General features: G+C 23.7%; 1 protein-coding gene and 2 long non-coding RNA genes across 7 annotated transcripts in view; 2 read left to right on the top strand and 1 right to left on the bottom strand.

Annotated features, from left to right (window-relative positions):
* The window catches only part of LOC122502961 (syntaxin-binding protein 5), a 44,012-nt gene extending 42,101 nt beyond the window's left edge, over positions 1 to 1,911 (top strand). For 3 of the 5 annotated variants that reach the window (XR_006301683.1, XR_006301685.1, XR_006301684.1), the window contains exon 4: positions 715 to 1,903. The gene's annotated coding sequence lies outside the window, so the exon portion shown is untranslated. Of the gene's footprint in view, positions 1 to 714 lie in introns of all 5 variants that reach the window. The other 2 variants (XR_006301682.1, XM_043613320.1) reach the window with 2 other exon arrangements.
* A 14,302-nt stretch (positions 1,912 to 16,213) lies between these two features.
* On the top strand, positions 16,214 to 22,123 carry LOC122502958. The gene is made up of 3 exons (XR_006301681.1): positions 16,214 to 16,444; positions 20,098 to 20,201; positions 22,038 to 22,123. It is a non-coding gene; the product is annotated as an uncharacterized LOC122502958 (long non-coding RNA).
* LOC122502957 lies at positions 21,231 to 23,866 on the bottom strand. The gene is made up of 5 exons (XR_006301680.1): positions 23,193 to 23,866; positions 23,009 to 23,104; positions 22,829 to 22,920; positions 22,689 to 22,740; positions 21,231 to 22,435 (listed from the first exon to the last, which is right to left on the bottom strand). It is a non-coding gene; the product is annotated as an uncharacterized LOC122502957 (long non-coding RNA).
* Positions 23,867 to 25,036: the final 1,170 nt, after the last annotated feature.

Genomic DNA, 25,036 nt, shown 5'->3' with positions numbered 1-25,036 from the left:
TCGAAATTTTAGTGCGTAATATTGAATTGTAAAAAAACGGATTTGAAAATTCTCAAAGAACTGTTTAAAAAATTATTAAAAATAATTAATTTAAAGAATTTTAGTTAAAAATTCTAGAAAATAATTGAATTGAAATGAGAATAATTTTCATGAAGTTATAGTAACAATATTCTTATAAAATATAAAATAATGATTTTATCAGTCGGTCATCTTTAATTTATTACAAAACATGAAGATATCGATTGCTCCGAGTCGAAGACTCGGAGTGATCGATATCTTTATGTTTTAACAATTTTTTGAAAATTGTTTAATTTTGAAAAGGTTTGAATTTGAAATTTTTGAAAGTCTTAATTCCTATGGAAAAAAAATTATAGTTACTAAAAATGATTAAAATAAAAAAAAATGATTAAAATTAAAATGATTAATTATAGTTACTTAAAATTATAGTCTGCCCAATAGTTGGAATATGTTTTGTAAAATTTCACTGTTTATCCTCTAAAGGAGGAACAATTTTATTAATAATGTTCGAAAACGGTTGGGAGTTTTAAGAAAAAGTATAATACTAGGCCTTTTCTTTATAACAATATTATTTAATTTTAATACGGTCTATAACAAAAAGTAAATGATATTTTTACATAATTAATTATTACTTGTTTGTTTATTGATAATTGAAATGTGAATTCTAACAATGAATTTTTAATATTTTATTTGTAGACATTCTCCTAATATTATGGTGTCTCAAAGTGGCCTCTTCCAATTTTCCGGACCGCGGACCGGCAAAGATCAAACCTTACTCAGGAATCTTTCAACTGGTATGCTGGCTGGTCTCAAAAGTGAACAGTTAAAATAGAATTTTTCAATTTATCGTAATTATAGTCTCTGTGAAGTCAAGAAAAATGGCGGCAATTGTGAAGAAGCACACGTTTCACTGAGTATAACAAAAAAAAAAAAAAAAAAAAAAAAGATGAAGAAGAAAAGAAGAAAAACGAAAAAAACACTAGGTGCTCCAAGTATTAAATTGAGGCCAGCCGACTCGTTTAACGCATCCGAGTATAATATTTTAATATTTTAATCGCACAAAAAAGCCAACACAGGTTGTTGGATTCTCAGCGAAGCACAAACTCGGATAACGAATGGCGGGACACGTTTAGTGTTCGTGTCGCATTCCTGTTTTTAAACTCAGGGTGTCTTGACTCTATTGAGAAAAATTGTAAAGAATGTCGTGTTTGTTATAGATATGTGTATATTTGTGTGGAGTTTTCAAATTTCCAATTGAAAGTCAATAGATTCGAATATTGGTTCCTGTTGTGTCTCCGGCCTGATAAGATCACGGATCAAACATGAATCTTCACTCAGGAAATTTTAGCGAAATGCCGGCTGGTCTCAAAAAAACAAATCGTCATTTTTAAGATAAAAAAAAGAGTATACATACATTGTATATGCACTAGGGTGACTTCTTTTTTTTTGCTTTTCTTGGCACTATCTTTTAAGTTTGTTCTGTGACAACAAATAAGACACGTATTTTTTTCTTTTATTTTTATTTGTCCGTGTCGACGAGTCCGTGAAAATTGCCACCGTATTTCCAAAGGGAAAAAACAATTTATTATTATTACATTCAAACTGAATTTGCAAAAAAAAAAATTTTTCTAATTTTTCAACTTTTTGTATAGATTGTAATCGGAATTAAAAAATTACTAGCGAATTGAGACGTTAACAATTGTTTGAACAAGAAAACTTGTTTATTAAATTTTTTTGAAATGAGTCAAAGAAAATTGTTCATATTTTCTTATTTTGCATATTTCTTTTCGTTTATAAAAGATGTAAATAATAAGGACAAAATTATTATTCTAACAATAATATTTTGACAAAATTTAATACAATAATTTGTTCAAACAATATTTTTTAAATTTTATTAAACATTGTTAAATAATAATAGAGAAAAGATTTTTTTTTAAATAATTTTTTGTTAAAAATAATATTATGTTTCAAAAATAGTAAAGAAACATTTAATTTAATTTAAGTATTAATTATTTTTTTGAATAACTTTTAAACTAAATTATGTTAACAGAATTCGAAATTAAAGATAAATGTTTATTTAGAGATTCTGTAAAGAGATGAGAAGAGAATAAATATTTTTAAAAACTTATTTTTTAGAGCAATCAGTTGAATTCATTTTCTAAAAGTAAGCAATTGTTATCGATTTATTAATAAAAAAAAAATTTTTTTTAAATTGGGTTATTTGCGTTTCTGGAGTTTTTTTTCGGTCAACTATAAAAAAAAGTAGCTGTATGTAGTATAAAAAAATAAAACATATTGGTCATTCCAGGTGAAATTTTAATTAAAAATTTTTTTTTGTTTGGAACAATTTTTTCGAATTTTATATGGTGAAAAAAAAGACGTTTTTTTTATTTTGTTATTGGATAGAAAGTCACTTTTTCGAATTAATTTCCACTTTTTTAAAATATTTTTCTTAAATAAAATTATTCAAAATTTTAATCATTTTCTTTCAAAATAAAAATTTTAAATTATTACAGTTTTACGACTATTAATAATAAAAACATTTCTCAAAAAATTCAATTATTTAAAAAAATGTAATAAAATTCGTTGCAAGAACAGAATTATTTTTATAAATAATAAAATTCTTTACAGGATTTCAATTATTTAAACAAAATTTAATAGAATTTGTTGCAAGAATTCAATTATTTTCATAAATAACAAAATTCTTCACTGGGTTTCAATTATTTAAAAAAAAGTAATAAAAACTTGTTGTAAGAATTGAATTATTCTCCTAAATATTAAAATTCTTTATTGAATTTCAATTATTTTTTTAGTAAAATTTTAAGTAAATTCTTCGAAAAATGTAATTATTTTCGAAGATTTTATTAAAATTCTTCGAAAGAATTTAATTATCAATTATTTTTAATAATTTTTGTAAAAGATCCTTGAAAATTTTCAAAACCATATGTTTACAATTTAATTTTACGAAATTTCGAATATTCGGAAATTCTTCAATTATTGAATATTTAGAAAATAAAAACTTGAAATAATTTCAAAAGAAAAATTCAATTTATAAAAAAAAATTAATTTTACAGAATTGTCAGTTAAAAGTATGACAAATTCATATTTTCAGAGATTTTAATTTGAATCCTTTTCAAAATTCAATTATTTCTAAAAATTCACACTATAATGCTTTTAATATTCAATTATTATCTAAAATTTTAAATCAATAATCTTATTAGAAATTTCTACGAAAATTCGATTATTTAAATACAAAAATAAATAATTTGTTGAATAATTGAATATTTCTTAAAATTGAATTCTTATAAAAATTTGTTAAAATAATTTAATTCTTTTGAAGAATTTTAATAAAAATTTCAAGAATAATAATTGCAGTTTTCGAAGAATTCATTATTTATTTATTTATTTACAATTTATTCACAATTATAATTGCATTTAAAAATAATATATAATTAAAATTAAATTAGATAAATAATTGAATTCATGTGAAAATTTTATTAGTTATGAAAATAATTGATCAAAATAATAAAAATAATAAAATTTGTAAAAATACAAATTCAATTGTTTTGAAGAAAATTTAAGTTCGTACGAGAAATTTGATTAAAATTGTACTGGGAAAAATTGATTTCTTCTGAAGAGTTTATCAAAATTTATAAAAAATAAGTGAATTCTATCAACAGTTTTAAAAAAAGTTGAAAACTTTTCAAAAATAATTAAATTCTATCAAGAAATTTTTTTCAAATTATATTGAAAATAATTGAATTTTTCCAAAAAATAATCAAAATTTCACAGAAATTCAATTATTTTTAAAAGTAATAAAGTTATTCGCAGAAATTCAATTCTGTTCAAAAATTTTTTGAAAAAATTCTCGTCAAAATTTCTTCAATTCAATGATTTTTAAAATCAACTATTTTAATTAAATTTTCCAAAAGAATGAAATTATTTGAAAAAAAATTCGATAAAATTCTACAAAAGCATTTAATTATTTTTATAAATAATAAAATTTTTTACAGTGATTCAATTATTTTTTGTAAATAATAAAACTCATTCAGAATTTCAATTATTTTTAATACAATTTTAATTGAATTCCTCTAAATAATTCAATTATTTAAGACTTTGTTGATAAAATTCTATTTGAAAATAATTAAAATTCTTGCAACGAATTTTCTTAAAAAAATTTTTTTAAATAATTATTGAATTCTTTTGGTAAATTTTGTTGAATTAGTAGATATTAAAAATAATTAAATTTGAACAAATTTTTGAAATAAATTATATTTCTACGTAGAATTTTATGAAAATCTTTTTAACTAAATTCATTTTATTTGAAAAATTTTATATGAAAAAATTGTGTTTTAAATTATTCAATTCCTGTGAAAATTTTATTATTTATGAAAATAATTGAATATTTGCAAAGAATTTTATAAATTTTTGTTTAAATAATTGAAACGTTTGAAAGAATTTTATTAATATTATATTTGTTTCGGAGAATTTTATTTAAATTTTTGTGAATTTTTTTTTATTCCAACTATTATATAGAATTTAATGTAGTGCAAATTTTCAAACATAGGAAAAAGTAGCTTTTAGTGTCACGAATCTAAGAAAAAGTATCCAAATAGTAGGAAATCGTAAAAAAAGTAGTAAATAGTAGGTTTTAGTAGATGAGTATGAAGCTTGTTATCTTCTAGTAGTATTAGAGAAAAGCGTGTTTCAAAAGTCCTCGCCTCGGCTTCTGAAAAAGCTAAATTTAAAAAAAATCGTAACTTTTACAATTTTTATTGAATATGAAATTAAAAAAAAAAAAAATTTTTATTTATTTTTTTTCTTATTTTTGATATAAAATTAGAAAACAATGTTCCAAACTGAACAAAAAAAAATTTTACTGAAAATTTCACCTGGAATGTTATATTTCCATACAGGGATATCATAATTTTTGAGGATAGTCGTCGACACGGATAGAATAAAAAAAAAATAGGAATCTTATATTTTTGATTATAAAACAAAAATTGGAGGGTAGTGTGAAGGGAAGTAAAAAAATGTTTTTTCAGGCCACCCTAATATGCAGTTATAGTACGCCAACTTGAATTTTAAGCAAGCGTAGTAAGGCGTCTTAACACGTTCACCAATGCGACATTTCGGTAGGTGTCTTTTAAAGTGGCATGTACCTGCTTGGTTCCCAAAAAAAATAAAAAAACGCGCAAAATAAAAGGAAAGGGGATCGATTTTCTCTTCCACGTCTGGTACAGGCCGCCCTGGTGAACGTGTTGAATTTTTAAATGAATTGTTAAATAAGTGCAATATTTAAATTCTTATTAGATAAGATTATTTAACAAATTTTATGTGATTGCATTATTTAACTTGTTAGGCAATTGCATAATAAAGTCATTTCCAATTGGAAGTAAACGATTATATTATATTATTTTTCAAATGAAATTATCGATGGGTTTATTTTAGAAACCTAGAGTCATTAATGCCATAATTTAATCCAAGCGAAACAAGTACTTTAATCGATTTACTAGTCTGCTCAGTTTTATCCGTCTCATTGTTATTAATATTATTATTATTATTATTATTATTTATAATTAAATTAATAAATCAATTAATTAGTTAATTAATAAATTAATTAAATAAATTAGTGAGTCAATTAAGAAATTTGTTGATTAAGAAAAGTAAATTAATTTGACGTGCACTTAAAGAACTAACAATAAAAAATAAAGTTGAATGAAAAGAGAGGAGAAACTCAGAAATACTGACATTTGTCGTATTAATGGATAAACGTTGTGATTCTATAGTAGAATTTTTTTCCTTTTTTTTTAAATGTTTGTTATTATTATTCTGAAGATGAAAAAAGTGAAAATAATGAAAAATTTAAAAATCTAAAATTACTGTATGCTTTTCGGCTGCAGACAACTTTGTAGTGATAAAAAAAAGATTAGTCACGATGATAGATTTTATTAAGGGTCAATTTTGATTTTAAGATTATTAAAAAAAAAAAAAAAAAAACAGAAAAGGTTCAACCACATTCCGCTTACATTCGCGTCTCCATATTTCTACCTGAATTTGTCCATTGGACTCTTGTTGTTAGTATCCTGTCCTCGCATAATTGGTCTGATATTTTTCAGATCCGACGGAGGCATCTATTTAGTTACCTATTTCGGGATTAGTCTATGGTAGTTGCCAATATTTATAGTAGTAATTAGATGTAGTGCCATTTACTTGCATAGACAATTTTATCTTAAAATCATGAGAAAAAACAAAAAAAAAAACAGTTGCAAAAAACAAAAGAAAAATTAAAACAATGTATAAACAATATATTGTTTATATATAATATATTGTTAATATTGTAATGTAATATTGTTAATATTGTATATAATATATTGTTAATATATAAACAATATAAAATGTAGATACGCTTTATTTATTGAGACTATCGCATGTACCTTTAACTTTTTTTCAGGTTGAAACTACTTCTTCAATTATATACGAAAAAGCAGAAAACAACAGGGTTTGCCACAGGTCAGAGAAAGCAGGGAAAAATCAGGAATTTTTATTTAAAATACTGAAAAAAATTAAATTTTTAGAAAAAATTAAAAAAAAATTTTAAGACAAAATTTTTGAAATTTCATGAGAAATATTTTTGATTTTTGGTGTTTTTTTATTGACTCATAAACTATAAAATTACCACGAATTTTAATACAGAATCTTCAATTTTTTCTATTTTTGACAATATAATTTCTTCTTAAATAACTTAATTCTTGAAGAACTATCATAAAATTATTACTTATAAATTATTTAATAAATAATTTTATACTTAAATATTTCAAAATTAATTAAATTTTTAAAAAGTTAGGTTTACAATTTTCATAAATAGATGAACTTCAAAAGGTTTTAATTTGAAATTTTAGAAAAATTCAATTTTCAATAAATTTAATTATAAATTTTAAAGAACTTAGATTTTTGAAAAATTTTAATAATTCAAATTCTTCTGAAATTAATTAACTATTTTAACATATTATATTTAATTAATTATTGAAATTATGGATTTATAGAAGAATTTTAGTTTATAAAATACTCCAAAATTCAATTATTTAAAAAAATTTTAATAAAATTCTTTGCAAAATTTCAATTATTTTCGAAAATTTTCCACAATTCAATGTGATTTTCAGTATCTAATAATTTAAAAAAAATTTCCGTAAGAGTTCAATTATTTAAGAAAAATTTTAATAAAATTCTTCGCAAATATTTAATTATTTTCAAAAATAATCATAATTTCACAAAAATTCAATTATTTTCAAAAGTAATAACATTCTTCGCAGAAATTCAATCCTGTTCAAAATTTTTTTTTAAATTTCGTCAAAATTTCAATTATCTTTATAAATAAAAAATTCTTCTTCAAAATTCAATTATTTTCAAAAATTTGAATAAAATTCTTGATAAAATTTCAATTATTTTCCAAAATTGTCCTCAATTCAATGATTCTCAATATCTAGTACTTTACTCAAATTTTCCAAAAGAATTCAATTATTTAATTATTTACAAATTTTTTTATAAATTTCTTAGCAATATATAATTCAATTATTTTTATAAAAAATACATTTTTTTTAACATGTATTCAATTGTTTTTATAAATAATAAAATTTTTTATAGTGATTCAATTATTTTTTGTAAATAATAAAACTCATTCAGAATTTCAATTATTTTTAATACAATGTTAATCATAAATTCATCGAAAAATGTAATTCTTCTTAAAAATTTGTTGGTAAAATTCTTTATAAGAATTCAATTTTAAGAAACATTTAATTATTCAATAAATTATTTACTTAATTGTATATAGACAATTGAATTCTCGTAAAATATTCTAATAAAAATTGACTTTGAAATGAATTTCAGTTAAAATTTTAGATAATAATTTAATTTTAAAAGCATTATAAATCTGAATTATTAAAAATAATTGAATTTTGAAAAGGATTCAAATTAAAATCTCTGAAAATATGAATTTGTCATACTTTTAACTGACAATTCTGTAAAATTAATTTTTTTTTTTAAATTGAATTTTTCTTTTGAAATTATTTCAAGTTTTTATTTTCTAAATATTCAATTGAAGAATTTCCGAATAATCGAAATTTCGTAACATTGAATTGTATACAAATTGACTTGAAAATTTTAAAGGAACTTTTGCAAAAATTATTAAAAAATAATTGTTGGTTGATATTGAATTCTTTCAAAGAATTTTAATAAAATTTTTCAAAATAATTACATTTTTCGAAAAAATCACTTAAAATTATTATATTGAAAATAATTGAAATCCTGTAAAGAATTTTATTATTTAGGAGAATAATTGAATTCTTGAAATGAATTTTTATTACATTTTTTTTCAATTAATTGAAATCTTGTGAAGAATTTTATCATTTATGAAATTAATTGAATTCTTGTAACGATTTTTATTACATTTTTCTAAATAATTGAAAATTTTTAATTGAAATCCTGTGAAGAGTTTTACTATATATGAAAATAATTGAGTTTTTGTATTGAATTTTATTAAATTTTGTTTAAATAATTGAAATCTTGTGAAGATTTTTATTATTTATGAAAATAATTGAATTCTTTCAACGAATTTTATTAAATTTTTTTTAAATAATTGATTTCTTTTGAGAAATTTGATTAAAATAGTAGATTTTTAAAATATTTGAATTTCAATAAAGAATTTCATTATTTGTGAAATGTAATTGATTCCTTTGCAACAAAAATTTTTGAAAATAATATTATTGTAATCAAATAAACTTGAAAATATTCTCAAAAAAAAAATTTTTTTTAAATTATTAAAAATAATTTATGTAAAGTCGAATTTTAGTTAAAAATTGTATAGAAAATAATAATTGAATTGAAATGAAGAAAATAATTTTTAAGAAATTACAGTAACAATATTTTTCCTTTCTTAAAAAAGACATGGAGTGGAAAGGTCGAATGTATCGAAAAGTATCGAAGTAAAGAATGGGCAATGAGAATGTAAAATCTTAATAGAAGGGTGTTTTTAAAATTGTTTGTACATGTGAAGGTGGCGCTGCAGTCGTATGTTATTTAAAAAGAGCGCGAATATATAAATTTTATTTTTGTTAAGAGAAAGTACTCATAATAAATCTTATTTTGCATTGTCAAAAAAACGTCAACATTTCAAATATAAATAAGCAAATTATTAACTGAAAAAATTTAAATATTATTATTAATGAAATAATGGACTTGGACAATGGACATATAAAAACTAGCACCGTAGACGGCCGCTTGCGGCCGTCGGAGAAGCTAGTATAATATAAAATAATGATTTTATCACTGATCCATTTTTAATTATTATGAAACATGAAGAAATCGATCACTCCGAGTCGAAAACTCGAAGTTATCGATATCTTCATGTTTTATAAAAAATATTCTTAAAAGTTATTGAATTTCAAAAAGGTTTGAATTTTAATTTTTTGGAATAAATCTAATTCCTGTGGAAAAATAATAATGCGAATAAATATTTATTTGAAAAAGAAGTAATTGATGTTTTCGAATAATTTTATAATTTTATTCGTAAATAAATGTAATAGAACATTTTTTTGAGTATCAAATCATTTTTAGAGTGAATCTGCGAATATTGTTTATAGTCAGGAAAGAAGTGAAAATTTTTTCTGGAAATCAGAGAAAAGCAAAATTAAATTTTTGTGTCAATTCTTAGAGTGAATCTGAATATTGTTTATGGTCAGGGAAAAAGTCAACATTTTTTCTAGAAATCAGAGAAAAACAAAATTAAATTTTTGTGGCAAACCTGAACAAGAGAATTCACTCTTGAAACTTTTTATGAGCTTTCAGAAAGTTTTTTTAAAAAAATGTTATTGTATTTTTTAAAAATATATAATTCAAATAAGAGTCTAAATATGATTTGATGATATCGAGATGGTTTCTTTTACTTTGAAAAGTTTTGAAAATATTTCTTTTGCAGATCGGGAATGCCTTGCCGCGCCGAAAGCTGCTCTTATTTCTTTCGCTCTCGCTCTCTTTTTCTCTTTTTTGTTCGATCTTGGTGTTGAGAGGGGAGATCCAGTGTTTGTTTCTCCCTCTACCCTAAATTTGAAGCAGTTGGAGGTTGGAGAGCTCAATATAAAGCACTGGCATGCGCTCTACTGCACTGATACTGATCGAGCCTAGTTTTGGGGGACAAACACAAAGATTCACCCACCCGTAGGCACTAGGCATTTCTCTAACTTTTATAATGGTCCTGCACTTTTCTACTAATGGCAAACAGTAGAAAAACATCATTGGATTTTTCATCCTTCTATCATTTATCACTCCTATACATCACATATATACATCATTTTTCTTCTCTTTATTTCTGCATATTTTTTCATTTTTTACACATTTATTTTATTTGTCTCGCGCCATTCATTTTTATTCCGTCCTCATTTTCACTCTCTAATATACTTAGGAAACATTATTATTATATAGGAAAATATTGTATAGAATATAATTATTGATATTCGATATTGTAGGAAAGCTGTTGCACAAAAGACTATATACTGCTTGTAAATATATATGTATATCTTCAAACTAATCCAACTTAATATGAAGAAAACATCATTTTAAATTATTGAATAGAAAATAGAATTTTTAATTATTATCTATATTGAACGTATCGCTTGTTCATTTAATCGAAAATTTTTTTTACATTTTTCTTTACAATATTCACAAGCTTTAATTTTAATTGCATACGGAAATATTTAATTCATGGATTTTTTAAAAACTTGGCTAAAAAGAGGAAATTTCTTTTATTTTAAGAAGAAGGTGCGCTCAAAAAAAACTTCTTAGCATATTTGACTATACTTTTTATTTAAGTACTCTTCTTAGTTCTTTCAATAAGTCCCCAAGCAAATAAAAAAATTTGTATTGACCTTCAAAAAGTATTTAAAACAACTAAGAATATTTGGTGCATTAGAATTTTATAGTTATTTCTTTGATTTAACTACTTCCATATTTTTAACTACATAAGAAACAGTAAATTTTACTATACAGTGTTAAATTAACTAAAATTACTTTAACTACTTTTCCAGGGTGTCTACTATTTTTGTTCAACAAAATTCCCGGCTTTGTCCTAATTTTTCCCGGTTTTTTCTCATGAAATTTAAATTTAATTGATTTCGAACATAAATAAATCTACCAATGGCTTCCAATTTTTTATGAATAATTAAATTCTTTTGACAAGTTTCTTTAAATTTTTTGAAAATAATGTTTTTTTAAATAATTTTAATTAAAAATTTGGAAAATGATTGAATTAAACAAAGAATTAAAAGAATTTTTTTAAATAATCTTGTCTGTTCATAATTATAATTGAAATTTTGATTAATTCCATTTTATTAAAATGTATTGAAATTAATTGAATTTCTGCAAAGAATTTTACTATTTATAAAAGTGATTGAATCCTTCGAACGAATTTTATTATTTATGATTATGAAAATAATTAAATGTATGAGTAGAATTTTATTAAAATTTTTAAAAATTCTGGAGAACAATTTATTTATTTATAAATATAATTGAAATTTTGAGAATATAAAAAAAAATTTAAACGTATAAATTGAATTTCTGCGAAGAATTTTACTACTTTTGAAAATAATTGAATTGTTTTTTTTAGAATTTTATGGAAATTTATGAAAATAATTGAATTCTTGTGAAGAATATTTCTTAAAAATAAGATTCAAAAGAATTAAGTAAATCTGAAGAATTTTGCTACAGTTTCTAGAAATAATTGAATTGTTTTGACGAATTTTAATAAAATTTTTAAGAATAATTATATTTTTCGAAGAATTCAATTAAAATTATTGTATTAAAAATTGTTGAAATTCTGCAATGAGTTCTACTATTTATGAAAATAAATTGGATATATTGCGAAGAAATTTTTAAAAATAAAATTATAATTACGGTTACTAACTTCCCTTGATTATTTTCGAAAAATTTAAATAAAATTTTTTAAAAGATTTTAATTATTTTTAATAGAATGTAAAGAAATTTCAATTGTTTCAAAATTTTTCAATTATTTTTTTTATAAAAATTCAATTATCTTGAAACAACAAAATTGGAAAATTGCAAAAATCTTATTTTTCAGAATTTTTAGAAAAACTTTGCGAAAATTGAATTTTATTAAAAAATTTTAAATGTGTATCATTTTTTAAATTAACTAATAAAAATTTTAATTATTAATCTTTGCGCTAAGAAACATAAATATACATTAGAATGTGACTCTTTATAAAATTCAATTATTTATCAATTTTGAAATTAAAATTCTTTGAAAATTCTCGATTTGCTAAAAAGTTTTTAATGAAATTCTTTAACAAATTTAATTATTTTCAGTTGAATTTCACAAAATTTTTATTAATTTGTTATTTTTTAAAATTTATTTCCATACAGTTTCTCTCTATCCATACTATACTTGAATCAGTGACTGACTTTTTACTATCAAATTAATTATTTTTAACTAATTAAAATTTAGAGAACGGTATAAATATCTACAAAAATTGAAATAAAAAGCGATTTTTTAAAAACAAATTAAAATAATAAAACTTTTTTTAATTTGGTGAAAAAATTCCCGGTTTGGCATAAAATTCCTGGCTTATTCCCGGTTTTTCCCGATCAAATTAAATTCCCGGATTTTCTGGTTAGTAGACACCCTTTCACATTACTTTCCAACAGTAGTTGAATTTATACAACACATTTTTTCGGTGTAAACAACAAAACGAAGATATTCAGTTAAATAAATTCAACATTTAAAAAAAACTATATAAATGAATATGAAAAATTTAATATAGCATAAATAATCTGTCAGATACAATTCGTTATACGGCAAAAAAATTTAATCATTTGAGAAACAAAGTTTAAACTAAAAAATATAAAATAATGTAGGCAATAAAAAAAAATTAATAAAATGTGACTTAATAAATCATTTTAGATTATGGAATGTGGAAGGAAACTTATTAAAACTACTTGTTCAAATGTCTTCGTTCTATCATTCATACTTTTCTTAAAATATTACTCGGTTGGAAAGGTTGATTAATAATTTCAACGAATGAAACTTTCTCTTTAAAATTTAAATAAAAATATTATTTTAAATAGCTGAATATTTTTATCCTTCCACAAATATTTAATAACTTTTTTTTTCGATTTTAGGAAGATATGAGTGTAAAAGACAAAAAATTCAAAAATTATTATATTTAAAAAAAATTAATTTTAAGAATTTCTTTATTAAAATTTTTGAAAATATTCTACCTTAATAATCTTTAAAAAGAAAAATAGACAGTTTCAATTATTATAAAAAATTGAATTTTTGTATGAAATGCAGTAGAACCCAGTTAATACGATCCCGTTTAATACGATTTCCCGCTTAAAACGCTCATTTATGGTGGTCCCTGCAATTAAAGACATATGTACATTTTATTTTCCGCCTAATACGTTTTCCCGCATTAGACGCATTCTTAGCGCGGTCTTTATACAGAATCGTATTAACCGGGTTCTACTGTAATTGAATTCTCGAAGAACTTTCAGAAAATTATTAAAAATTAATATAGATAATTGATTTATAGATGAAGTTTAGTTAAAAATTATAGAAAATAATTGAATTTTGGAAGGGTTATAGTTGTAATTTTAAGAAATTAATAAATTTCAGAAGTTGGAATTTTTTAAATTTTATTCCCCGTTTATTGGAATTTTGAATAATTAAATTTGGAAATCAGTGAAGAGTCAGGGAAATACAAAATAAAATTTGTTGTGACAACACTGAATTAAATAAAAGACTTTTTCGACTTTTTTTCTATTTTTAATCGACTAAAGCGACTTTTTTGGCTCGTTAAAGTCGATCCGAGGCCTGAAATAATAGAACACAAAAAATAAAATATTTAAATTTGCAAATCACAAACATGTTGGATAAAAGTGATTAGTCAGTGCTTTTTCTTTCACCATTTACACATAAATCTTCGCAAAATCGAAAAAAGAATTTATTAATTATTTTAAATATTTAAAAATCGGTTTATAAGAATTTATTAAAGAATTTTATAAAGTAATAAGACTACAATTTCATTTTATTTGTTTATAAATTTTCATAATTTTCATAATTTTTATTAATTGCAGAGTGTCTACTGAAAATATGATTTAAAATTCTAGGTCATTTTCAGGACAGATTCTTTACTTTTCAAAGACATTAAAATGGATAATATTATTTTATATTACGATTAGCATAATTTAAATTAACCTACTTGAACTAAAATATTCATTTTATCATATCAAGAGTTAAAAATTTATATTGTAGATCTCTATTTCTTTAATTAAACGACAAATTGGAATTATTTTTTTATAGATCAGAAAAATTATTTTTTTAAGTTTGAGTATAAAATTTTTAATTTATTGAATATTTTAAAGCAAAATATGGAAAATTCAAAGGCAAAAATTGAAAATTGAGGACATTTTTTCAAATTTCAGAACCAGTAGACACCCTGTTAAATATTATTTGTAATTGTTTATCAATGTTCATAATTTTATTAGTTTTTATTAATTATTATTGTCTTGGACTTTTTCAAACTTTGTCCTTTATTTTATTTTGTTATTTTTTAACTCTCATTATAATTTTTCAGACTCCAGACTCTTACTTTATTTTTAGGGTGTTAACAATTTTATGTTTTCGTTTATTTGACTTATTAATTTCTGGTAAGATAATTATTTATATTTTATATCTTATTTATTTTGTTAAATTATTCTTATTTTAATTTTGTATAATATTTTTGATAGATTCACTGAGAAGGAAACTCTGAAGGAAATTTATTTAGATTTCGAAACGTTGGAGTAAATTATATATTTTAATCATTGTCCGAATGTTTTCGTTTTATTTACCTTGTTTTATAGAAAATCTCGAACGTTAAAGATTAATTAAGTAGAAATAATGTATTAATAATATAAAAATAATGTAAACTAACATTCCGACGTTTGCTAATCTTGGAAAAATTATAGCAATTTTAATTTAAAAAGAATTATTTTTCAAATATTTGCATTGTTTTTATAAATATTTTTTTTTAATTTTGGTTTGTAAAATTTTTATAGTAAGAAATTTATAAAAATTAATTTTTTAACAAAAATTAGTTACACTATTCTCTAAAATTAAAAAACGCTTATTAATGCAATTCGCACAGAGAAAAATAAATAACTTTTAAATTTTTCTTGAAAAAGTAACATAAAATAAACATTTGTTCTAGGCTTGTTCTTTAATTTTAATCACTCATATTTAAATTGCTTTAAAAGCTGCATAGTCATTTAAAAAAATCAATTCTTTTAATTATTCCGAAAAATTACAAGATATATTTGAGAACGTGCACATGTTGACTGTTACTAGAGAGGGTAAAGGGTATTGATAAAAACGCTACGCTGCGCTTCTTGAAATGCATTAGCTAAAATATTTTTAAACAAACTGAAGGTAAAAAATTGTTTTAAAAATTCAAACTAGGATAATAAGGTCACTGGGACACGATTTCATATTTTAATATATACCTATTTGTCTGTAAAGCAGCCAAATTTCATGAAAACTGTATGTATAACAAATATGATACGGTTAGCATTTTTTCTTATTTCTTTTTTTTTGGTAGAGGAAACAGCTGATATTAAATCAAGTGGAAAATTGCTACTTTTTAATTAATAGGCGAGTCCGAGGGAGATGGCCCCAGTTTTTTTTAAAGGATTGTAAAAGTTTGCGATGTTTATCTAAACTTTTATTGGTAATTACATATGAAACACTTACCTTGAAAATAATTAAATTTATACTTACTAGTTTTGGCTCTGTTAGTATCGTAGAAAAATGGTAGAAAAAGAATTTACCGAAAATTGTGTTAATCGCGTTCACTCCGTTCACTCCTAGCCTATCTGTAAAGGTGTTTCCACAATAGCTTGCAAATACATTCGTTTCGTCTGATTAATCTGATTCAAAATTTCAAGGCGATTGCACATTCTGCAGAATTTAATAAGAGTGAAAAGGATAGTGATATCTGACTACCTCTCTTGCACTTGTAAAATTCTGCTTTTACTTTCCTGCTTAACTACACAACCCTGCCCTTACATCGTCTCCCCTGCTGCAACTGCAAAGCTGTGAGTGTGCCTTAACACTGTTGACACGCCATTTTTTTAGTTGAGTAGCAAATAGTTGACTCCCCTTTTTATTTTGAATAAATGCTGCAGTTTAAGGAAGTCCCCTACATGTTCCGATAATTAGTTGAATATTGTAATTTGTAAAGTACTTGGAAGTTAATAATTTATAAATTCCGAATTTCATAACATAAAGATTGTTGGAAATAAAATTTGTCAAATTGGATCGAAATAAGTCGATGGTTTTTCCAGGGGTACACGAGTCAACGTGCTTTTTTTATTTTTTCAGGTAAGTTAACTTCTTGCATATAAAGAATTCTAAAAATGTTGTAAGAATGTAATCTAAAATTACTAAATATTATTTTAAGCCACAATTTCGAATTCCAAAAACAAAATAAGGTTTAATGTTTTATTTCCTCTTTGAAAATGAGTTCGTCAAGAGATTTATTTAACATTAAAGTATTTACTTTGTTAAAACATTTTAATCAGACATTGATTTAATGAAACATTTTGTAAACTTGTGTTTAACCTCAAAATTATTATTGTAATGTTAAATATTAAATTAATGTGTTTAAATAGTCAGGGTTGACACGCAACCTGGAAAAGTCAGGGAATTTTGATCGAAATCCTGGAAAATTGTTATTTTCTAAAGTTTATTCTTGAAATCTAATTTTACTTAAATATTTCAAAATTAATTCAATTTTAAAAGATTTGCGTTTACAATTTTCATAAATAGGTGAACTTCAAAAGGTTTGAATTTGAAATTTTAGTAAATTTCAATTTTTAATGAATGAATTAAATACTAAAAATTTCACAGGAATTCTATTATTTACAAATTTTTTTATAAATTTCTTCGCAATAATTCAATTATTTTCATGAAGAATAATATTTTTTACCAGGAATTCAATTATTTTCATATATAGGTTTTCAATTATTCAATTATTCAATTTTTTTTCAAAATAATTTTAATAAAATTCTTCGTAGAATTAAATTAATTTCAATAATTTATCAAAATTCAATTATTTTTAATATCTGGGTGATTCTCCCGAAATACTCCTTTTTGTGAGTTACAAACAGAAAAGAAAAAAAATTATTATTTATGGATTAATGCAGTCAAGTATATTGAGCTTTCAAAAATCTACCACCTCTATAGCATGATCATGCTAACTTTTAGCTTTTAAAGTATATATTTTAAATTAAAATTTACAAAAAAATTAAGAGGTTAAAATTTGGCGCCAGCGTTTTTTATTATATATATTTTTCTATTTACAAAAAATTATTTAAAAATTATAATTTATTAATATTATCTATAAATTTTATAGATTTTGAAATACTTACAGTTATCAAAAATCTCTTTAAACAATTGTCAAAAATTATGTTTCATACATTTTAGGTTCACTTTTCACTGGCAGTTTGTAAACAACCGACAATCATATCAATTTTTAATTTTTATTCAAAAAAGTGAGAGGAATGACGGGTGAGAGGAATGACGATTTCAACATTTTTTAATTTTATTTAATTGACAAATAATTTTCCTCCAGCTTAGAATGCCCTATCATGTTTATAAAGGATAACTTTATGTGAAAAAAATTTGCGATCAATTTATATATATTAATATTGTTTTTATTAGGGGTGAGAGGAATGACGCTTTAGGTTGTGAATCTCTGCTTATGTCTCATTTTTAATTTTTTTAACGCAAAATAATGACATTTTTTAAAAAGTAACTTAAGAAATTAATATTAGAGATGTTAATTTAAATATTGATCACAATAATTAATCAATATCTCTACCCACAGCAAAAATATTGGATAATATTCAACGAGTGAGAGGAATGACGCGGTACTACATGACAAATTTCATTTTCTATATTTAAAAAAACTACACGACATATTCTATTTATATTTTTGAAAATTATTCTTAAATATCATAACTTTTAGAAAAAATTAATAAAGTACCAATTTTCATGTTTTAAATAATTGTTTTACCTATTGAAAAAATGAAAAGCACTTAGATGACAGGTTAGAAAATCGATTTTGAGGTGGTAAAATATTTTTAAAATGTATTAAACAATAAAATTTTACAACTTTTTCTTGCAGAACATTTAGAAAAAGTGATAAAATAGGGAAATATGACTTGGTATTTTCCCAAATGATTATAATTATTTAGAAAATCTTGATTACATGCAAAATGAGGTTTTTTGGAGAATCACCCATCTACGTATTTCAATAAAAATTCACAAAAGAATTCAATTATTTAAAAAGCAATATATCATTAAAATTCGCCTCAAGAATTCAATTATTTTCAAAAGTATGTAATAAAATTCTTCACAAAAATTCAATTATGATAAAAAGTTTAAAAAAATTCTTGTCAAAAATTTCAACTATCTTTATAAATAATAAAATTATTCTTCAAAAGTCAATTATTTTAAAAAACTTTTCTCAATTCAATCAAATTTTTTTTACAGAGATTCAATTATTTTTAATGCAATTTTAATCTAATTTCTTGCAAATGGAAATTATTCTTAAAAATTTTATTAAAATTCGTCAAAAGAATTTTAATTATTTAAAAATTTGTTGATAAAATTCTTTATGATAGTTCAATTTTAAGAAACATTCAATTTTTCAATAAATTATTTGTTTTTGTATTTAAATAATTGAATTCTCGTAGAATTTTCTAATAAAAATTGATTTAAATATGAATTTCAGTTAAAATTTTAGATAATAATTGAATATTAAACTCTAAATTTTAATTAGTAAAAATGCTTTCTAATTTGAATTAGTGACTGACTTTTTGCTTTTGAATTAGCAAATTTTACCAATAAATAGTCGTTTCTACTAATTTAATAGTAAAATTTACTAATTTAAAAGCAAAAAGTCAGTCACTAATTCCGAAATAGTAAACATTTTTACTAATTCAAATTTAAAGAGAAAGTATTATAGTTTGAATTTTTAGAAATAATTGAATTTTGAAAAGGTTTCAAATTATAATCTCTGAAAGTTTGAATTTTTCATACTTTTAACTGAAAATTGTGTAGATTTAAATTTTTTTAAAGTTTAATGGAATTTTTTTGAAATTATTTGAAGTTTTTATTTTCTAATATATATATTTAATTGAAGAATTTCCGAATAATCGAAATTTTAGTGTAATATTGAATTGTAAAAAAACGGATTTTTAAAATTCTCAAAGAACTGTTTAAAAAATTATTGAAAATAATTAATTTAAAGAATTTTAGTTAAAAATTCTCGAAAATAATTCAATTGAAATGTGAATAATTTTTATGAAGTTACAGTAACAATATTCTTATAAAATATAAAATAATGATTTTATCAGTCGGTCATCTTTAATTTATTACAAAACATGAAGATATCGATTGCTCCGAGTCGAAGACTCGGAGTGATCGATATCTTCATGTTTTAACAATTTTTTGAAAATTGTTTAATTTCAAAAAGGTTTGAATTTGAAATTTTTGAAAATCTTAATTCTTATGGAAAAATAATAATGATTTTATATTTATTAAAAAAAGAAGCAATGGAACATTTTTCTCCTAGTAACCAGTCAAATTAAGCATTTTTGTGCGCGACCCAAAGAAAAGGATGATCTAAGAAGCAAAAACTTGTAAGTTATGTTTATGAACAGAAAGTTTTAGTTTGAATCCCCTGAATAAAGAATTCTTTCTTAATTTTGTAAAAAGAAAACAAATTTTATTGAATATTGTAAATGTAATAAAGGTTTTAATATAATTAATTTAAATAAAGAGTTAACCCATATCATCATATTTATATGATTTCACTTGTAGAACACAACAAACATTATCGATAAGATTTTGCTTCCTAAGTCCCTTTCTTCGTGTCGCGTAATAATTAATGAGATTATAATATAATATTATAATATTTACACTATATTGCCTTATTATCTTAATAAAATCCTTCCTAACTACGCAAGCGTTATTCGACAAAATCAGAAGATAGGATGGTAGAACTCTGACCGTCTCTTTCTACCGAGTTGACGCAGCGAGAAACGTGAGAAAGCAGAATTTCTTGAGAGAGGTAAGCTTAAAGATGTTTGTACTTTATGTCGCTTGTTCTAAATCTCTTTTCCAAGTCAATTTTGTTTAATTTTCAATCCAGTGTCTACGTAATAAGTACAAAAAAAACGTACTAATTATAAACAAAAATTTAATGTGCAATGAAACTTTAAAGTTCTATTGACATTTACAGATGGACTTTTCAATTTCCTTTTTTCTAATGGAATGTTTTTATTTTCTTACATTTGTTATGATTTTTCTATAATTTAACTTAAAGGTTTTTTTATTTAATTATCATTTACAATATTTTTTTATCTCAAAGTAAGACTTTCTTTAGGCAGATTCTATCAATAAACAACTTAGTTTCATTCAGTTACTGTTGAATGTCATTTGTTTATTTTTTGTTGATCAATATTATTTATTTTGACTGAATTGTCAACATAATTTGCAAATTGTCTAATTTATATAATTAATAAAATAATACTCGCTAAAGTTTTTTCTTGAACGCTGTTGCAATCCGTTTGAATTAAAAATAAATAATCATAAATTATACAATCGGCAAATAATTTGTACACTTCACTACAAAAAATACACAAATGGCATTCAAAAAGCAGAATGAAACTAAGTTATTTATCCCTAAAATCTTAAGAAATATCCGTAAATTTCATAGGAAACGAAAATAAATTAAAGATTTACGTTCAATTTAGTTTTGTGTCGACTGGGAAGTTAAATTACCAAATTTTAGTTTCGTATCGACTTTTCTGCTTTATTATTTTATTAAAGTCTCTTTAGACTATACTTTATAGTTAATTAAGGTTGCAATATTATTTCCTTGAATATTTTGTTTTTACTGTAATTTAAAAATTTTTAATTTTAATTAAATTAATTAATTTTAAATTTTTAAAAAAATTTTAAAATTTACTTTCTATAATTGAAACTATAAATTATTGAAGCTTCCATTAAAAAGTTTTTACATTGGATAAGGTTTTATTAAATAAAGTAGGCAGAAAAATTATAAAAAATTACATTTATAAAGAATCTTCACATTTCTCTTACAAATCTTTTTTTTCAGTGTACACAAAAAATATTCAATTAATACTGTCATCGTCGTTTCTATTACTATAATAATCTAAATGGTAACCTAATAATCTTATTTCTAATTTAATATTGTTTTTAAAAAAAGTTCTTTCTTTGAAAAACTCAATAATCTTATTTCTAATTTAATATTGTTTGTAAAAAAACTTCTTTCTTGTATTAAAAAACCTAATAATCTTATTTCTAATTTAATATTGTTTGTAAAAACAACTTCTTTCTTGTATTAAAAAGAATTCATTGCATGGCCATATTACTAAAATTTCTGGACAAATTTGAAAAAAACTCTACAATGATTATGCCCGACCTGCGGGAACATTGTTCTAAACTTAAATGCATTGGTGCATTATCTCAAAATATTTTTGGACTATGAAATATTTCAAACAGAATGGAACTACTTTAATCAGAAACTAAAACTTATATGGACATGAAAAGTTATTTTTAAAAAGAACTGAATTGTATTAAAAGAATTTACTGCAACGGCAACAATTCAATATTTTAATATTACTTTGATATTTTCGCATTTTGTTCCGATTTTTGGTTCGTCGATTATAGTAATCGATTCTTTCTCCGCTTTTCATTATGAAATAAAAGTGAAGTTGATAATAATAGCTTGTACGCAATAGATCTAAAACTCTTTCTTTTTGAGATCCTTGAAGGGCATAATGTTTTCTAAACTTTCTTAAAATAGCAATGAGCGCTCTACATTTATTGTGCCACTCAAGTGCGCTAATAATTCGCTCATCATATATCTTGGATGTTACAGATCTCAATTCAAGCATAGCATCATTAATAAAATTTTGTGATTCTTCACAAATTTCATCGAGACCAGCCTGTGAGACTACCCTTTTATATAGTGCTTTAACTCTACGCTGATACATAGTGTAAGTGCAAGAGAACGCAAAGGCTGAAACAAAAAAATGAAACGTCGTCTGTAGTTGACTCCTCAGCTCCTGGAAGTTGCCAACAGAGGGGAAAAAACTAAGCGAGAAGTTGTTTGGCTCAAAGCGATAACTCTTCCTTAATTTTTCTACAAGTTGGACCAATCAGTTGAATAGTGAACGCTGCTCACTGGAGATCTAGATGTTCTGCAGTGGTGACGGTTGTCTCTTGGAGATGATGGTTGAAGTTCAGGTTGGAGTCTTATTACCGATTGTCGGAAAACTAAAACAGAAATATTTAATTTTAGATTCTATTAAATACACTTCTCCCTGATTGCATCCGGATATTCTATGGATGTCCGTGGGATAACCATTTATCCTGGAAATTTGGATATTCAAAGCATATACCAGGGGCGTCGGTGGTCATCCCTGGGATATCTTACACATATCCTACTTTCCTGGGACAACTGGTTATCCCTAGAATATGGGGATGCTGTAAGGGGTTATATTCTATTTTATATGCCCCCAGCACTTACTGAATGTCTTATGCGCCCTCTACTTCAGTGTTGTATCAGTGGCTGCAAGAATCTGTAACAGAGTAAGAAGACTGGAGTGCTGGTCCAAGTGGAGAGGTCCTGATGCTGCTGGTGCGAGAAGCTGATTCAGAATGACTTACATCGCCTTAAGTACAGGTTTCCCCACCACGGCACTACTAACAGGTTCTGGCAATGATGCGCCCTCTACTTCAGTGTTGCAGGCTGCAAGAATCTGCAACAGAGTAAGAAGACTGAAATGCTGGTCCCAGTGGAGAGGTCCTGATGCTGCTGGTGCGAGAAGCTGAAACAGAATGACTTACATTGCCTTCTAAACCGCCTTAAATACAGTTTGCCCCACCATGGCACTGGCAATGATGCGCCCTCTACTTCAGTGTTGTACCAGTGGCTGCAAGAATCTGTAACAGAGTAAGAAGACTGGAGTGCTGGTCCAAGTGGAGAGGTCCTGATGCTGCTGGTGCGAGAAGCTGAAGCAGAATGACTTACATCGCCTTCTATATCTCCTGAGGTACGTGTTCTCCACCATGGCATTGCTAACAGGCTCTGGCAATGATGCGCCCTCTACTTCAGTGTTGCACCAGTGGTTGTAAGAATCTGTAACAGAGTAAAAAAGACTGGAGTGCTGGTTCAAGTGGAGAGCCCCTGATGCTGCCGGTACGAAAAGCTGGAACAGAGTGTGTGGATCCCGCGCCCTCTACTTCAGTGCTGTACCAGTGGCTGCAAGTAAGAAGACTGGAGAGTGCTGGTCCCAGTGGAGAGGCTGCTGATCCTGCTGGTGCGAGAAGCTGAAACAGAATGAGTTACTTTGCCTTCTGAATCGCCTGAGGTACATGTTCTCCCACCATTCCATTCCCCCACCCTGGCAACCGTACGCGCATCGCTGTAGCGCACCTTTCACTTTCCGCTTACACTGAACGTGTCGACCACAAGACCCCTCCACTAATGTCTGGCGGTATCTGACAAACCCGTGGTCCCACTTGATTTTCTGTACATACGATTTTCAAATTTTTGGGTTTCGCATAGATACATTAGTTGTTACCTTTTTAGTAATTATTTAAGTACAGTAATATCAGGGCTCGAACCAGTGATACTATTTAAAAATACGGACTCTACGGACAAAAAATGAAAAATTACGGACCATTTATTGTCCAATTACTGACAAAAATATGAGTGATAAAATCATTATCAATTCAATTATTATTTTCAAGAATTTTCAAATCCATTTCTTTACAACATTCAATTTTACGAAATTTCAATTATTCGCAAATTCTTTAATTAAATATATATTAAAAAATAAAAACTTAAAATAATACAAAAAAATTCAATTATTTCTAAATATTCACGCTATATTGCTTTTACTATTCAATTATTATCTAAAATTTTAACTGAAATTCATTTTTAAATCAATTTTTATTAGAAAATTCTACTACAAATTAAATTATTTAAATACAAAAATAAATAATTTATTGAATAATTGAATGTTTCTTAAAATTCAATTTCTACAAAGAATTTTATCTACAAATTTTTAAGTAATTAAATTCTTTCAACGAATTTTAATAAAATTTTTCTAGAAATTCGATTAAAATTGTATTAAAAATAAAAAAATTATTATTTGAAAAAAAAAATTATTTGTGAAAATAATTAAATCCCTAAGAAGAATTTTATTACTTTTGAACAATATTTAATTTTTGCGAAGAATGTTATTACTCTTGAAAATAATTGAATTTCTGCAATAATTTGTAACTTTTTTAAAATTGAATTTTTTTTTCGTGTTTTTAACTAAACATCTTCTATTTAAAAAAAATTTTTGAAAAAGTTCTTTGAGAATTTTTAAATTCATTTGTATAATTTTACAAAATTTCAATTATTCCTAAGTTCTTGAATTAAATATATATTAGAGAATAAAAACTTGAAATAATTTTTCAAAAAATTAATTCCACAGTTAAAAATATTAAAAATTTAGATTCTCAAAGATTTTAATTTGAAACCTTTTTAAAATTGAATTATTTCTAAAAATTCACACTCTAATGCTTTTAATATTCAATTATAATCGAAAATTATAACTGGAATTTATTTTTAAAACAATTTTTATTAAAAAATTCTACTAGAATTCAATTATTTACATAACAAAAAAAAATTTATTGAATAATTGATTATTTCTTTAAATTGAATTCTCATAAAGAATTATATCAATAAATTTTTAAACAATTGAATTCTTTTGACGAATTTTAATAACATTTTTAAGAACAATTACATTTATGAAAATAATTGAATGATTGCGAAGAAATTTATAAAAAATTTGTAAATTAATGTATTCCTGTGAAATTTTT

The sequence above is a fragment of the Leptopilina heterotoma genome, unplaced genomic scaffold (assembly GCF_015476425.1).
Source record: "Leptopilina heterotoma isolate Lh14 unplaced genomic scaffold, ASM1547642v1 Lhet_24, whole genome shotgun sequence".
Lineage (NCBI taxonomy): Eukaryota > Metazoa > Arthropoda > Insecta > Hymenoptera > Figitidae > Leptopilina > Leptopilina heterotoma.
The sequence above is the reverse complement of the archived record's forward strand: the minus strand, read 5'-3'. Positions and strand labels throughout refer to the sequence as shown.